Consider the following 11,868-nt stretch of genomic DNA (forward strand, 5'->3'; position numbering starts at 1 on the left):
TACCAGCAGCTCGCAGGTGCATTGCTTCTATATCGTAACAATTTCTGCATGTATTGGGACTGCCCCTTTTGAGAAAATGCCGTTTCAGATATCTTTCTCCGTTATATCAGGAGATAGACACCTATTCTTGAAATACATATCAAAGACTTTGATTTGCGAGCATCTTGATATTAATTCAAATTACGCTGCTGATTGCAAAGGTTTGTCTGGCTAAACTTTGGAAAGGTGAAAACATTCCAACAATAAAAAATGGATTATGTAAGTGCAATATTGCAGTCTACAGTATGTGAAATCTCCAATTGCTGGTGGTTTACGGTATACATCATATTATAAACTGGTGTGATTTATAGTTTGGAAAATACTGCTGAATGAATGGATAACTGGGGATAACTGATAAAAGGGGGTGTTATTGGGTTGTTGTTTTTATTTTGATTATATATTGTGGTTTTATATTTTGATTTTGTTCTGTGAACCTCCCTGCGACCTCTGGGTATAGGGCAGTATACAAATTCAATACATAAATAAAAATGAATAACTATGTTGCAAAGTTGCAAGGTGGTCTTATTTTATAATGTGCTGGAAAGTATTGTCTGGATCTCTAAAAATTCAAATTAAAAATTATTACTAACTTTCTTACTTTGGTGCTAAATGTAATATATACCGACAATAGAGTTTTCAAGTATTCTAAGAAGTACGGCATTTGAAAGCTCAGTGTGGATGTCATTATGTCCTCGATACATGATTGTAGTTGCTTACTTGTTGACCTTAGGTCAGTCACGGTCTCTTAGGCAAAATTACCTCGCAGGGTTGTTGGCAGGATAAAATGGGGAGGGGAGGACCGTGGATGCCATCTTGAGTTCCTTGGAGGGAAAAAAGGATATAAATGTGAAATATACTTGGAGTCTAGTGTGAATTTCATGCTCTTTATTCAGCTCATAGTAGCAATGAATGAAACTTTCCCCAAAACATCTAGCTATACTATACACAATGGGCCCTGCGTGATTGGCTAATTCCGGGCTGTTCCTGTAGGCCAATCAGGTTGCGGATTCACCTCCTCTGGAAGCCTGATTAGCTGTTCCTGCAGGCCAATCAGGTTAGTAATTCACTTCACCCAGGAGCCTGATTGGCTGCTCCTGCAGGCCAATCAGGTTGCTGATTCACTTCCACCTGGAGCTGGATTGGGTGGCTCCTGTGGACCAATCAGACTGCTGCATTCTGGATCCTATTGTTCTAGGATTCAGCTCAGTACATAACAAAATGTAACAAACAACCATGAAATATACTAGAGTCGAGAGTGGATTTCATGCTCTTTATTCAGCTCATAGTGGTGAGGAGGAATGAAAGTTCCCCCAAAATATCTGCTTTATATACATTATTTACACAATGGGCTGCACGTGATTGGCTAATTCCAGGATTCTCCTGTAGGCCAATTAGGTTGTGGATTCACTTCCACCTGGAGCTGGATTGGGTGGCTCCTGCGGACCATTCATACTGCTGCATTGTTCTAGGACCAATCAGACTGCTACATTCTGAATCCTATTGTTTCAAAATCCTATTGTTCTAGGACCAATCAGACTGCTGCATTTTGGATCCTATTGCTCTAGGACCAATCAGACTGCTGCATTTTGGATCCTATTCAACTCAGTACATCACAAACCATATGCGAAATACACTGCGGCTCCCATCTTCCTTGGTTTATTTTACGCCAGGGACTTTGCATTTATGAGTAATATCCCCATCACAGACAAAACCTGGACAAAGAGATTGCACTTTTCCCTTGCCACAATGGTTTCCTACCTCCCCCCCCCCCACCTCATTTTCTTTTTGACAAGCCATGTGCACTTCCTCTAAAACAGTGTTCCTTTTGAAGAGGCAAAAGAAAATGCACGTGTGAAGGGGCAGGGAATCGTTGCTGTTTTGTGGCAGATAAATCTCTCTCCCCGCAACTTCCCCAGTCAGCATTCTGAAACTGCCTTGAAGATAGCAATAAGAGGCAAGATTAAAAATGTATGAAAAAGTTGCCTATAAAGATGATGCAGTGGATTACTATCCGTCAGCATTCCCATTATCCAGTGTGGCTGTTAAAAGGTAAAGGTAAAGGTACCCCTGCCCGTACGGGCCAGTCTTGACAGACTCTAGGGTTGTGCGCTCATCTCACTCTATAGGCCGGGAGCCAGCGCTGTCTGCAGACACTTCCAGGTCACGTGGCCAGCGTGACAAGCTGCATCTGGCGAGCCAGCGCAGCACACGGAACGCCGTTTACCTTCCCGCTGGTAAGCAGTCCCTATTTATCTACTTGCACCCGGGTTGCTTTCGAACTGCTAGGTTGGCAGGCGCTGGGACCGAGCGACGGGAGCGCACCCCGCCGCGGGGATTCGAACCACCGACCTTTCGATCGGCAAGCCCTAGGCGCTGAGGCTTTTACCCACAGCGCCACCCGCGTTAACTGAGAGATAACTCACTCTCACTATCCTGCTATTGTGTGTTGGAAGCAAGGAGACCTGGGAAATCATTGGTCCCTCTAGCTCAGCTAGAATATGACTGACAGTGGGTTGTTGGCATCTGTCTGTCCCAAGAGACAATGGAGTATGCCTCCAGGGGAGAAGTCTAACCGCTGTGTTAGCACCACCCTGCGGCAGTGTGCATCATGAAGGTCCTGGGCTGCTCAGGTGACAAGATCCCCCCTCTCAGCCTCACTGATGTGGTCCAAAGAAAGCAGAGCAACGCTTTTGACACCAGCTGGGCTGAAGGAGTTGCTGGAAGGAAACATGCAAGGAGCCATCCAGTCATCTTGGGAACTCCACTCTGGATGGGAGAATATGTCCGTTTCAGTTTCTTGCTGTTTCTCATTTTCCCAATCTTAAATTCAGTTCTCCACATTTCCATATTGGCTTGCAGTGTATATAGATATAGATATTCCTCATGATAATTCATCAGCATTTTCCTGTGATGCAGTCATATGCTTGAATGCAGTCTTGCCTAATATACACATTTTTGCAAAGCAATTGTCCCCAGTGCAATACATTTAGTATTGTTTTCATGTATCTTTATGCGCACTTTGCCCTAGCACATACATTTTTGTATGTGTGACTTGGTTGCAAAATTCAGAGAAGTGCAAATTTCATAGGATGACTGAGTTTCGGTTCGTGTATCATTTCAGAAAGTGTGGATTAGGTAGGTTTGCCTTCAAATGCAAACTGAGGCAGATTTCTCCCCATCCCTACTGGCAAGTGGCTCTCCGGGGTTTCAGATGGAGGGCATTTCCCAGGACGTTCTTGCTCTTTTACCAAGGTCCTTTTCCCTGCAAGGCAGATGCTTTAATGTGCAGCCAGTGTGGTGTAGTGGTTAAGAGCGGTGGAATCGTAATCTGGTGACCCGGGTTCGATTCCCTGCTCCTCCACATGCAGCTGCTGGGTGACCTTGGGCTAGTCACACTTCTCTGAAGTCACTCAGCCCCACTCACCTCACAGAGTGTTTGTTGTGGGGCAGGAAGGGAAAGGAGAATGCTAGCCTCTTTGAGACTCCTTCGGGTAGTGATAAAGCGGGATATCAAATCCAAACACCTCCTCCTCCTCCTCCTCTTCTTCTTCTTCTTGTGTCAATAAATCATATATCACAAAAATACCATAGGTCTCCTGTGACCTCTTTCCAAAGAAAACCAACCCAGGGTGCACACAGGATCCGCTGAAACTTCTTACCCTTTCTCTTGAATGTTGTGTTAATTTATTCTACATCTGCCTGCCCAGCACCCCTTAGAAACATGGTTGCATGGAGTCAGACTGCTGGCCCAGCTCGCTCACTCTTGTTTACCCTGCCTGGCAGTGGCTCTCCAGAGTTTCAGACAGAGAGCTGAGCCTGGGATGTTTGCATGCAAAGCATGTGCTCTATCACTGAGACACAACCCTAAGGCCCATTGGACAGTTGCTATCTGCCTCTTTCACCTTAGAGCCATGGGCTACTGGCTTAGAATGAGGTATTTTGCTCCTCAAGCGCCACCTGCTATCCTTTCATATAGTAGAAACAAAAACAAACCAGAAAGACAAAGGAACAGATCTGCTTCTTACAAGGAATCTCTAGTAGTCTGGCAGGCACCAAGCCAACCACAGAGCTTGTCTGGGATTATAATCCATTCCAGACACAGGGCAGGTGCTTGTTAGCATCCCATCCGACTTGCAGGCGGAACACGGCACCCTTCGTGGCTGTCAGATGATCCTCTATTGTTTGCATATTTGCGAGATCCAGACAGACAGCTGCCCAACCATGTAATGAAAGGTCTGCTTAAATTTCAAGAAGTGTGTGTGTGTGCACACTTGCCTGTACTCACAGAACACAGAAGCATAACCAGGCCTCCTAATAGCCTGGTTTGGCATCTGTTTACAGCACGGCTGAGAACATTATTTATTTAAAATGCGCATACATCACCCTTCACACGATTTGGTTTACAAATTTAAAATGTCAAACAACACATTATTTTTTCATGCATTCATTCTTACTTTTATGACACCTCCTAGTGGCGCAGCAATAAAACTGCTGGCACATATGCAAAGCTAAGCTGGGTCAGGTATGGTTTCAATTTGGATGGGGAAACACATGCTGAGATGTATTGCAGGGGTGTGTGTGGAGAAGATGACACCTCCTATGATACAGAACCCTTTGATTCTATATCTTGCCCTTCCTCCAAGGTAGAAAAAAGGTAAAGGACCCCTAGACAGTTAAGTCCAGTCAAAGGTGACTATGGGGTTGCGGCAATCATTTCACTTTCAGGCTGAGGGAGCCGGCGTTTGACCACAGACAGCTTTCCAGGTCATGTGTCCAGCATGACTAAACCGCTTCTGGTGTAACAGAACACTGTGACGGAAACCAGAGCACATGGAAACACCGTTTACCTTCCCTCCACAGCGGTACCTATTGATCTACTTGCATTGGCATGAGCCAGTGTGGTGTAGTGGTTAAGAGCAGTAGTCTCGTAATCTGGTGAACCGGGTTAACGTCTCCACTCCTCCACTTGCAGCTGCTGGGTGACCTTGGGCTAGTCACACTTCTCTGAAGTCTCTGAGCCTCACTCACCTCACAGGGTGTTTGTTGTGGGGGAGGAAGGGAAAGGAGAATGTTAGCCGTTTTGAGACTCCTTAGGGTAGTGATAAAGCGGGATATCAAATCCAAACTACTACTACTACTACTACTACTACTACTACTACTACTACTATTCTTCTTCTTCTTCTTCTTCTTCTTCTTCTTCTTCTTCTTCTTCTTCTTCTTCTTCTTCTTCTTCTTCTTCTTCTTCTTCTAAACTGCTAGGTTGGCAGGAGCTAGGACAGAGCAACAGGAGCTCACCCTGTTGTGGGGATTCAAACCACCGACCTTCCGATCGGCAAGCCCAGGAGGCTCAGTGGTTTAGACCACAGCGCCACCCACGTCCCTTTCAAGGAGTCCTCCAAGAAGTTCAAGCTGATGCACGCTATTCTCTGCCTCCCCATTTTACCCTCACAACCCAACGTACTAGGCTAGGCTGAGAGACAGTGACTAGCTTGAAGTCATCCTATGAGTTTTATGCCTGAGTAGGGATCTTCCATGCACACACCACAGACCACCAGTTTATCAAACTGATTTGCTTGTACAAAATGTCTACTGTTGTAAGATGATGTCCAGTTTTTTTATATTGAACATCCTTTCTGATTTGTTTATAGGGCAGTTATATGACAATGAGCATGCATCCTGATTTACTGGTGAGGTATTTACACACCATCCTATTAGTCAACCAGCAGATAAGCAGAGCCATTGGCAAGATTATTAAATTCTTGAAATATACTTTCAAAGCTTATGAGAGTAAGTAGGGTTTTGTCTGGGGTTTAAGAGAGGACAATTTTGCCTCCAAGTGAGTCAGTCTCCTTGGAGGTGGGTGAGCCCTAGCTGTAGGCACCATAGACAAGAGACAGAAAGGCCTTTTCTCTGGTTGACACCTGCTTCTCCTCTAACAAGGAAGGAGCAGGGAGAAGGAACTCAGCTGATAATCTGAGAACGTGGGCAGGATGGACCGTATGGGAAGTGATCCTTTATGTACTTGCGTCCCAAGCCATTAAAAAGCAATAAAAATCAATACGAGCACTCTAGATTTGGCTCAGAAGGATACAACCGGCCAGAGGAGCTCTTTTAATGCCAATGAGACGTGATCTAAATAGGCAGGGCCTGTCCAAACCCTAAAAGCTGTATTCTGTGCCAACTGAAGTTTCCAAATGATCTTCAGAAGAAACCCCAGACACAACCACAGCAAGCTTTTTCTGGAGAAGCCAAGGCCAACAAACCAGTCCAAACTGGTAAGAGGCCCTCCATGCCGCTGAGGCCTCCAGTGATAGAGTGGATCCAAGACAACCTCAGACTTCATAGGAGTTTTCTGCAAGTGCCGATTCACCCGTTCACTTGGGCAGTGAGCTTGGATTTGTAAGTTTGCTGGCAAAGGAAAAATGCCCACTTGCGGGCACGGTTTGAATCTTAATGTATGGTTTTCAATGAAACTCAGTAGTAGAAAATGCTTTCCTCCTCCTCACTCTGCATGACTGAGTGTTGCTAAACTTTGCATACCAACACAGAAGCATGGCCAGAAAAAAAAAATGGAATGTACTTTTGGAATTCGTTTGTCAGTAAGGGCTGTTTTAGACTTTTCTCTGCTATACTTCTTTCCCTTGAAAGCTTTCCAAGTTGGTGGGCACAATTACATCTCATGGTAGCAAATCCCATAGTCTAAATATGCTTGGAGTGAAGAAGTACTTCTTTTTTTCCTGTCCCAACTCTTCCAATATTCAGCTTCAGTGGATGACCGCAAGTTCTAATATTGTGTGTGTGTGTGTGTGTGTGTGTGTGTGTGTGTGTGTTGCAGCCTTTTCCCATAGAGGAGTTGACCATTTTGGTTGCCATTTTCTGCACCTTCTCCAGATCTAGAACTCCCTTATTGAGATTGTGGGATATTTACAATGCGGTCAAAACCATCAATTCATGCTTTGCTAGGTAGGCACATGATAGGAGCTGAATTTCACAGAATCTTCCTGTAAGTTTGCTAGAGTGAACTCTTTGAGAGACACACTCACAGTGCCCTGACAGGGGAAGAGCATAGCTATATCTATTCTGTGACCTGCCTGGCACATGCTCCTTTTCATCACCATCGTTATCAAGCCAGAAAATGAGAAGAACCTCTGCATGCCTGAGCTCCAATGCTCAGACACCATTTTAAGCTAGTATGTCTTTGTAACTGAATTACCATCTTAAACCTGTCTGAACAAAGCTGCTGTGTCTGTTAGTCTTCAACAAGTATTCTAAGCGAGTAAGTGTTGTTTTTACCTTTTACAAGACTGTTTGTGTAATTATTGTTTTAAGGGGGAGAAAAGGAGGGAATACCAGAAGAATCCAGTCTGCCTTAAAGCATCCTGGATTACTTAAACTAAAACTTAAATTATCCTAAGGTTCTTTTTAAGCTGTAAAGGGATACCACTCTGCTGAACTCACAAACATGAGGAAGGAAGGATAATATGCAATAAATATATCATCTCCTAGCATCTACACACATCCCTATAGAGGGTGTGGTGACCAGGACTACATGCAGTATTCCCAGTGTGGTCACATCATAGATTTGTACTATGACAAGGATATTAACAGTTGAAGTCAGATGCTGCAAGAATCCTACAAGGAGGCCACAAAAGTGGTGTATTCCCCCCTGAACTGCTATTCCAGGGTTTGCTTTCTCCGAACCTGGAGGTTTTATTCAACTGTTTGGCTCCAAAACTAATGATGGAAGCTTCCAGTGCTGCAGTGGGTCTGTGCATCTGGCTGTTAACCAGAAGGTTGGTGGTTCGAGCCACCCAGGAACAGCTGTGGGCAGGATTCCTGCACTGCAGAGGGCTGGATGAGATGACCTTTGGGGTCCCTTCAAACTCCACAATTCTATGATTCCATGAAACTAGCCTCTCTACATGAGCCTCTCCATCCATTAAAAGTTGAGGGACAGGATTTGCTGATGAGCTTTCCTCTCTCCAGGAGATAAGAATGTGTGCGTATGTGTGAGCAAACAGAGCAAGGTGTGCATCTGTAAACAGAGCAAAGTATTTTCTGAAGTGGGCCCAGGGCACAGCGGTATCGTCAGGGCTGGACTTTGGGGCAGAGGTCCAGGGCCACCGTGCAGCAGAGCAAGGAGAAAGCCCCCCCCCCAAAGCAGTAGGACCGGCTTCCCAGATTTTGAAGCGAGTGAAGTAAGGCACATGGTTGCATTTGGTAAGACCATCAAGTCTAAAAGGACCCAACTGTTCCTCTCCCATTGTGTTGGAAGACCTTTGCTTAGATTATCAAAATTGTGCAGACTTTTATATGAAAGAGCATCTATATGGTTTTAATGGGACTGAATGGATGTATTTTGAGTTTGTGCTCTCTCTCTTTCTCTCTTGAGGTGCCAGTTCATTTCTCCTTCTTTAGGTTACTTAGGAGGCAGGCAAAAAAGAAGAAAAGAAAGCCAGGAGAGATTGTTACAGCCCTGCTGGCTCCCAGCCCCTCTATATTTTGCCCAAATGTTATCTTTAGTGAGCTTGAGGTTCATTCCTAGAGTCAGATCCCCACCATATATTTAAAGCCCTCTTCTTCCACTTCACCAGTCATGGCTCCTACCAAAGAATCCTGGGAATTATCATTTGTTAAGGTTGCTGACCTCACAGACCTACAATTCCCAGCACCTTTAGCAAACTATAGCTCCAGCCAGCATGGCCAAAAATCTGGAATTATGGAAAGTGGAGTCCAGAAACACCTGGAGGACACAGGTGTAGCAGCTTCAGAACAACTGAGGAGAGACTGGCAGGAAAAGAAGTTGCTGCCTCTTCACTGAACAAGTAGCTGAACTAATGGCCATACTGGCTTGGGCTGATGGGCTTTGTAGTCCAAAACATCAGGACAGAGAACCAGGTTGGGAAAGGACCTTCTCTGGACCTTTAGTTGCATGAATATAAGGGGTAGCTCATTCATTACTGGTTTGGGTCAACTCTTGGTGATCCCCACCCTCAGCCACACTACCTAGGAGCCACACTCTTGCATCTATTGGAATTCACAGAAATTACTTTACGCGTGAACTAGACTCTGATGAGACTTGCGCCCCAGGGTGGTCGCTTTGGTTTGACTTCACCCCTGGAGGCACACTCCATTGTCTCTTGAGACAGACGGATACCAGCAACAGAATACCAGGTCTGCACCACTTGTGATCCACTGAGCAAAACATACTTGTTTAGCAAGGAACTGCTTGTTTTCACACTTCCCCCCCGAATGGCTTCCCTTTGTATGTTCACTTTTTAGGGAACACCCAGATGACATCACCATCAGTTTGTTATACCCCAGTGTTTCCTTCATTGTCCTGCCATTACGACTATTTTTTACCTGATTTGTGGCCATTTGAGGGTAGGAAAACCTCAATAGCACCACACTTTTGTCCATTGCAGATACATAAAGCACTATTAAGGCTTGGAGGGACTTCTGTTCCTTTAATTAAACACTTCCTGTGAGTTGGTTGCACCTATTCATTGCTTTTTCTTTAGCATGGCTTGTGTCTGTATATATTTATATTGCTTGTATGTATACATGTGTATTCAAGTGTTAGTAAGCTATAATCTGTTCACTACCTCTTGAGTGACCACTCTGAATCATCCCAATATCTCTGTTGGTTCCTCCTGTTTGGTGTAGACAGCACAGTCCTATTATGTTGGCCACATGCTTAGATGAGGGAATTTCAGTGGGTGTAGCTTGTCAAGCCACCACTACATATCCATTAAAAATGCAACGCCCCTGTCCCCCTTTTCATCTCACCATCTTAAACCCTATGCAAGTCCATTCAGAAATAAGTTCCGTTGCATTCAATGGGGCATAGTTAGGATTGCCATGTGTGCTCTTTTTCCAGGACATGTCCTCTTTTTCAGGGGTAAAATTTCCATCCAGGTGGATTTTTAAAATTTGCCAAAATATCTCTGGCTATACTTTCTGGATGAGACATAGACATAACTGGTGGTTGAAGATTTGATATTCTCTTCTCTTCTCCTGCCCCCCTCAGCAATATTTCACAGCTTCTATAGCTTACACATAGTAGAGGTACAGTGGTGCCTTGCAAGACGAAAAGAATCCGTTCCGCGATTCTCTTCGTCTAGCGGTTTTTTCGTCTTGCGAAGCAAGCCCATTGACAGCTTAGCGGATTAGCGCTACAGCGGTCTAGCAGCTTTCAGCGATCAGCTGTTAAGCGGCTTATCAGCGGAACAGCTGATAAGCGGCTTAGCGCCTTAGGAAAAGGGGGGAAAAGCGAAAAAAAAAAACGTGGGGACTCGCAAGATTTTTTCGTCTTGCGAAGCAACCCCATAGGGAAATTTGTTTTGCGAAGCACCTCCAAAACGGAAAACCCTTTCGTCTAGCGGGTTTTCCGTCTTGCGAGGCGTTCGTCTTGCGGGGTACCACTGTATTTAAAATGAGAGTCGTCATAGTGTCCTCTTTTTTGCTCTTCAAAATATGGCAACCCTAGATTCCCAGGTAAGTGGGTATTCATCACTAACTATTCCCCTTCTTGCATCTGTGGGGGGCCATAAATAGGAAGCAATGGGACTGAATCTGCAATCAACAAACATTGAACTGAAGTTGCCCAAGCCCTTTGCTGAACAGGGCTTACTTGTGAGCTGTAGGGGCCAATGCCCATTGAGACTGGTGCAGTGGAGAGTGTGGGAATCATGCCTCCAAAATACTATGCAAAGGCTTAATGCTGCAGCATTAACATCAAAGTAGTCAGTTTTCCCCCAATTGGTTCATTTATCAGCTGTATAGAGAGTGAGTTTTAACTGTGAGAACAGCAGGTGTTGTTTTATGCTGCTGTGTGCCTCACAATCAGTCTGTAAATATTAGTCTCAGATACAAATTCATGTAAAAATGTTTCAGTGTACCAAGTAGGAGTAATGCGTCATTTTTAAACTTTAAAGAAAGTATTTTGCATAGGCTTTTATCGGAAGGAAAAAGAGGACCATTTAAAAGGGTCAAACGACCCTGGGCAACTTCCACACATATAATTCCGCACAGAAAGCAGGGAGGCCAAAGGTTGGTGGGACCAGAGCCAGTGACAGGCAGAGCCGACTCATTCTAGTTTTGCCCCATCCTTCTCCCTGCTGAGTTCTAAAAGGGCAACACTGAGACTAAGGAGGAGGAACTTGGCAGCTGCGACCGCCACCTGGGTGGGAAGGCAAGCAGGCAGCCAGGAGCTGGATGACGACAGACTGAGGTTGGCATCTATAAGGAGAGCACGGCTATGGAGGAAAGGGATTCCGATCAGCTGTGCAGATCCTCCAATTTAATTTTGCTCATATACTGATGAAAAGGGCCTTGGCATCATTTCTCACACCTGGTGCTAAAAGTGCCTTTGAACTTCTTTTGTGCCACTTCCACATCCCAAATGAACAATGGGGGGAGAGCAGGCGGAAGAAAGCCATCTTTAAACCAGACATTACACTCTAGCCAATGACATCAATTTATTTTCATTGCCAGCGTAGGAAATGCCAAAGCTGCTGGAACTCTTGCAGGAGTATCCAGGCTGGAGCTGTTTTCTGTGATCTGCTGTGGGTAACTCTGCAAAGCTGGAAGTGTGCTCTATGCTGTATCTGGTGAGCCAACTTTGCATTTAAGCCAGGCATAGGCAAACTCGGCCCTCCAGATGTTTTTGGGACTACAACTCCCATCATCCCCAGCTAACAGGACCGGTGGTCAGGGATGATGGGAGTTGTAGTCCCAAAACATCTGGAGGGATGAGTTTGCCTATGCCTGATTTAAGCCCTCGCCTGGTAGCCACAGGCAATGAGTGACTGAAGGCATGTGAGGGCA

This window comes from Podarcis muralis, chromosome 15 (assembly GCF_964188315.1).
Source record: "Podarcis muralis chromosome 15, rPodMur119.hap1.1, whole genome shotgun sequence".
Taxonomy (NCBI): Eukaryota; Metazoa; Chordata; class Lepidosauria; order Squamata; family Lacertidae; genus Podarcis; species Podarcis muralis.